We start from the raw sequence: 6,000 nt of genomic DNA on the forward strand, positions 1-6,000 counted from the left end.
TATGACGGGGTTGTTATAGCGGCCGTGTCCCCCTGCAGGCACACCAGGCTGTCACAGAGCTAAAGTAGGTATCTGTGCAAGACAGCCACACACTCACTGCCTGCGGCTGAGAACCAATCCTCACTTGAGGTGAACCCATGTCCTCTAAGCACCAGCAGCAGCCGGAGCAGCCTGACAGGTGGCCTCCAGTTGACTAGCTTCTGGGATATAAATAGCACGGCTGCAGTGTGCTGTCAAGACTTTGCATTGAAGTGTTCTCCACTTTATTAAAATATTCCTCTCAAAGAGGAGAACTGCAGACAGAATGCAGGAAGCATCTGTTTTGTGACTTTTGGGATCCGGCGCTCACAAGAGGCAGTGGCACTGGAGATGTGGGTGTGGATGTGACCGGTACGGGAGAGGGTGACTCCAGCAGGGGCAACGGTGACATCGATCAAAGAGCTATCTGTCCCTGGAAGAGAGGGCTACTCCTGGAGCCCTGTGAGACGCTGGCATTCATCTTTGAACAGGGAAAGGAGAAGCCTCCACGGGACCTGAGAGCAATGGTCTCTGTGGGACAGCAATGAGCATGCCATTTCTAATTCTCCTCCTTTGCATGTTGAAAAAGGAAAATAAAACCCATCAAATTAAGCATCAGTTATCTCTTAATGTATTTTTTAAATATTGTGTCTTCCCTTTAAAGTATTCCCCTGAGTGTTGTTGGGCTTTGTTGTCAGTGCCCTGCCAGAATTTATTGAGCACCTACTATACACCCCACATCCCAAGCACTAGCTAGACACTTCAACTTGCATAACACCCACCATCAGTGTACAGATGAGGAATTGAGGCCCACAGACAAAACGGTCCTGGATCCCATACTAGTAGGAGGCAGGGTCAGAATGTGAACCCGTATTTTCTGAGTTCTGGGATCCTTTCATGACAGTTGATATGGCTACTTGATACTTAGATTACCCATAGAGTCCATGTTCTTATATCTTTCTCAAAACTTTTAGATTTCAACTCCAGCCACATCATTCCACAGTGACAATGTGAATGTTTTATTTTTTTTTAATTTTTTTGTATTTTTTTGTATTTTTCTGAAGCTGGAAACGGGGAGAGACAGTCAGACAGACTCTCGTATGCGCCCGACCGGGATCCACCCGGCACGCCCACCATGGGGCAACGCTCTGCCCACCAGGGGGTGATGCTCTGCCCCTCCGGGGCGTCGCTCTGTTGCGACCAGAGCCACTCTAGCGCCTGGGGCAGAGGCCAAGGAGCCATCCCCAGCGCCCGGGCCATCTTTGCTCCAATGGAGCCTCGCTGCGGGACGGGAAGAGAGAGACAGAGAGGAAGGAGAGGGGGAGGGGTGGAGAAGCAGATGGGCGCTTCTCCTGTGTGCCCTGGCCGGGAATTGAACCGGGACTCCTGCACGCCAGGCCGACGCTCTACCACTGAGCCAACCGGCCAGGGCCGACAATGTGAATGTTTTAAAAAGCATCGAATATAGAACCCTTCCCACAGATGTCTCTGTTGTTTATTCAGCGTCTGCATGCTAACAGACCAGAGGGATAAGCTTTGAATTGTCATCCTCTGAACTTGACTTTTGCCAAATTCCAGGGTGTAGCAACCCGTGAGAAAATTTGTCTATCATTTTGTCCTAGGGTCAAACACATGCAACAGCGTACATGTTCCATGTGTGAAAAATAGTTTTCTGTGTTTTAGAAAGTGTGTTGGGCATCTCTTTGTCTTAAGGTATAATCTGTGACAGGTGAGAGAGTTTAAGTCAGTTTGGTCCTTTCTGAGTTGCAGGAGTGAGACTCAGTTACATTGTAGAGGAAGCGAATTCGGCTTCAACACAGTAAAACACTCATGCCCATATTTGAAGTCTCATACAAGAAAAAAGAAGGAATTCTTAAGTGGCACCCCCATGTCCATAGAACATTAGATAACTAGGTTAGTTTCCAGGAAAAAAAAAAAGAGGAGAGAGAAGATGAGATCAGGGTTTTGAGAGATCAAAGAGTAGGAACTCTCTTTTTTTCTAGCAAAACATGGTGGAGGAAAGGGCTTAAGGGTCTTCTCTGTGATTGTAGACAACCTGACGTGGAGTTTAAAAGCTTCAAGTGGGTCTGTGGTCTCAGCTGTTAAGCTTCGTTTTAAAGCATTAGTTATTGTGGATGCCACACACAAAAGAACTCAATAAGTTATTGTAAACAAATGTATGTGTAAGTAGCACCTACATCAAAAATTACCAGTGTCCCCAGCAAACTCCATACCATTCACCGCTCCCTTCCTTCCCTAAAAGATGGCACGAAGGAATTATTTCTTTGTTCTCTTTATACATTAACGATCTATATATGCACCCCCTAAATGGGATAGCTGCATTCTGCCTGTTTTTGAGCTTCCTATAAACTTTGTTTTTTTTGTATGTGTGTGTCTGGCTTCTTTTATCTACATATGCTTGAGAGATTCATCAACTATTTTTGTGGATGATTCATTCATATTCTTGTATATTCCACTATTATACGATCATTGTTTCCCATTCTGTTAGGTCACTTTTGGCTGAGGGCTATTAATGATATGTCTATGAACTTTTCCTGTAACTGTCTCTTGGTGCATATTTGAATGTGCATATCTTCAGTGTTAGAAAAAAATGTTAAACAGATCTTAAAAATTGTGACCAATTACACTCCTGGTAGCAGTGTATGTATGGATGCTTATATTGCTTCACAGCTGTTTTTTCTTTTTTTTAATTCTAGACATTCTGGTGAATAGTTAGTGATATTGCCTTATAATTTTTATTTTGTTTCTTTTGTAAGTAATAATATTGAACATTCTTTTGTAAACTTATTGATCTCATGAATATAGGCTGTTATAGATTTGCTAATTTCTTTTATAAAGTGCCTTCCCAAGTCTCTCATTTCTTTTTTAAGTTTGGTTATCTTTTTCATCTTATTGATGTATAGACGTTCTTTATATATGCTAAACCCAGGACATTTTATTACTTTTCAGATAGTAATTAAACAGTTTTTATTGGTGGGTTTGTGTTAAACAACCTTCCAAAACTCATTTATTGATTCTAAACAAGTGCATTTGTTGATTCTTCTGAATTTCGTATGTAAAAATAATAATATCTGTAATAATTACAGCTTTATTGACTCAGTCTTTAGGCCTTTGATTTAATTTTCTTGTTTGTTTCATTGACTAGTACACATAGTAAGTGTATTTTTATTGCTATTACTAATCTCAATCTCACAAGAGTAACTTGGAATATTTCACTTATATCTAAAATATGATTTTAGATATAAGTTCTGACAAATATACTCTATGAGAGTAACAACATTCTTCTAGTCATATCATGCTGATTTTTTTTTTTTTCTGAAGCTAGAAATGGGGAGAGACAGTCAGACAGACAGACTCCTGCATGTGCCTGACCGGGATCCACCCGGCACGCCCACCAGGGGGCGATGCTCTGCCCACCAGGGGGCGATGCTCTGCCCCTCCGGGGCGTCGCTCTGCCACGACCAGAGCCACTCTAGTGCCTGGGGCAGAGGCCAAGGAGCCATCCCCAGCACCCGGGCCATCTTTGCTCCAATGGAGCCTTGGCTGCGGGAGGGAAAGAGAAAGAGAGGAAGGAGAGGGGGAGGGGTGGAGAAGCAGATGGACGCTTCTCCTGTGTGCCCTGGCTGGGAATCGAACCCGGGACTTCCGCACGCCAGGCCAATGCTCTACCACTGAGCCAACCGGCCAGGGCCCATGCTGATTTTTAAAAAAAGACATGAAAGATGTTGATGTTTAACAAAGTCATTGTTTCTGTTGTACAAAATAATCCTATCATTTCAAAAATTTATTCTGCCAATGCAGTTAACAACAATAATTTTATCTCATTTTATTTACTTATTTAATTTTATTTTTTAGTGACGTGAGAGGCAAGGAGGCAGAGAGACAGACTCCCTAATGCACCCTGACCAGGTTTTACTCAGCAACCCCCTACTGGGCGATGCTCTGTCCTTCTCGGGTCGCTGCTCTGTTGCTTGGCAACTGAGCCATCTCAGTGCTTGATGCAAGGCCATGGAGCCATCCTCAGCGCCTGGGGCCAACTTGCTCAAATCATTCAACCCATGGCTATGGGAGAGGAAGAGAGAGAGAGATGGAGGAGGGGAAAAGGTGGAGAAGGAGATGAATTGACCTCAGGACATCCGAATGCCAGGCCAACACTTTACCACTGAGCCAGCTGGCCACGGCCTAATTTTATATTTCAAATGCTAGTTAACCATGCAGTCTTGCAATAATTCCAGGTTTGTCATTAGATTTTGCTAATTTTTATGTAATGATTTTTAAATGTATATTAATAAGTGACATTTCACTATAATTACTCTTCTTCCCAAGTTTCAGATTTTGGTAGTAAGGTTATGCTGTCCTCAAAAAAAAAAATAATTAAAAATTATTTTCTTTTTATCCTCTGGAATATTTTTTGTGAGATTTTGAGTTTTCCTTAATGTTTTGTGGGCTTTAATGGTAAAAATTCCTAGAGTTTTTCTTAAGGCAATAATTTTAAATCATTGATGTAATTTATTGCTAAAAGGAATGATATTCAGCTTTTCTATTTATTTTTGCATTCTTTTGGCCAAATAGTATTTTTCTAGGAATTTTACTAGGTTGGCAAGTTTTCAAATTTATTGACATACACTTCCTCAAAATGTCTTTTTATCTTTTTGAATGTTATAGATTCAGTAATAATGGACCTGACATAAATTATTTGTTCATTCTTGAATATTTCTTTATTAAACTTGTCACAATGACAACAATTTTATTACTTTTCCAAAGAAACAACATTCACTCTGTTGATTTTATCATGCATTTATTTTCTATTTCATTAACTTGTGCTTTGTTTTTATTATTCTGCTTCCTGTATTTTTTTGAGTTTAGTTTGTTGCTCTCTTTCTAACATGAAGTGGATTTTAAGATTATTACTTTGCAGCCATCCTTATTTATGAAGGCTATAAATTTTCCTTTAAGCACGGCTTTAGCTGTGTTCCTGAAGTTTTGAGACAATACACTTTATATTATAACTCCATTCCAGAGACCTTTTAAATTTCTCTTTTTGATTTTCATCTTGATTTCTGGGTTATTTCTTCTCTCCCCTGGATCATAGGAAGTACATTGATTTAAAATGTTATGTTTGATAGCTCCAGTATCTCAACCCCTTAAGAGGCTTTGTGTAGTGTTTGAAGTTTTCTCCCAGAAAACTTTATCATTTTATAAGCTGGTCATATTTTATCATGGGTATAAAATATACTTTTAAAACTGTTTGTAGAAATAATGCAAAGCCTCGGCTGATGTATCTTCCTCCTGATATGGTTTGCAGTATCTGTGCCGGGCATGGGTGGCATTAGCAATCTGGAATCCTCCTCATCATTTGTTGATTGAGATTATTCCAAGCTGAGCCACAGTCTCTAAAGGGTCCTGTCCACTCCAGCTGTGCTCTTCTTCCTACACTGTGACTCTTCTGTGACTCGGCACAGAGGAGGATTTTCATCTGGGCACCCTGTACTGAGCTCCCAGGGGTCGTTTTCATAAAAACCGCCCAGTTTTGCAGTGCTGGTCAACCTGGTCCCTACCGTGCAACCAAACAGCGCCGCGATTGGCCCATCTTGAAAGCTGGAACGCCCACTAGTGGGCGGTAGGGACCAGGTCGACCAGCACTGCAAAAGTGGGCGGTTTTTATAAAAAGTTTGACGACCCCTGCAACATTCCCCCCCCCCCCCCCCCCCCCCGGATAATAATGACCCCACATAGCAGACTCTTTCTCACCGGACCTCTGTCCTGTTCTGTATCCAGCCCTAGCCATTTTTCACTGTCCTGTGAGTAACTTTATACCTTCAAAGAGAATATATAACCCACTCTCCTGAATATCCTCGCTAGTCCAAATTGCCTGGTTCATCTTGACTAAAAGCAGAAGTCCAGCCAGGGATGTTTTTCTTCCCTAATATAAATAAAAGACAACAAGCGTCTCCTTGCTTT

Source organism: Saccopteryx leptura, chromosome 13 (assembly GCF_036850995.1).
Source record: "Saccopteryx leptura isolate mSacLep1 chromosome 13, mSacLep1_pri_phased_curated, whole genome shotgun sequence".
Lineage (NCBI taxonomy): Eukaryota > Metazoa > Chordata > Mammalia > Chiroptera > Emballonuridae > Saccopteryx > Saccopteryx leptura.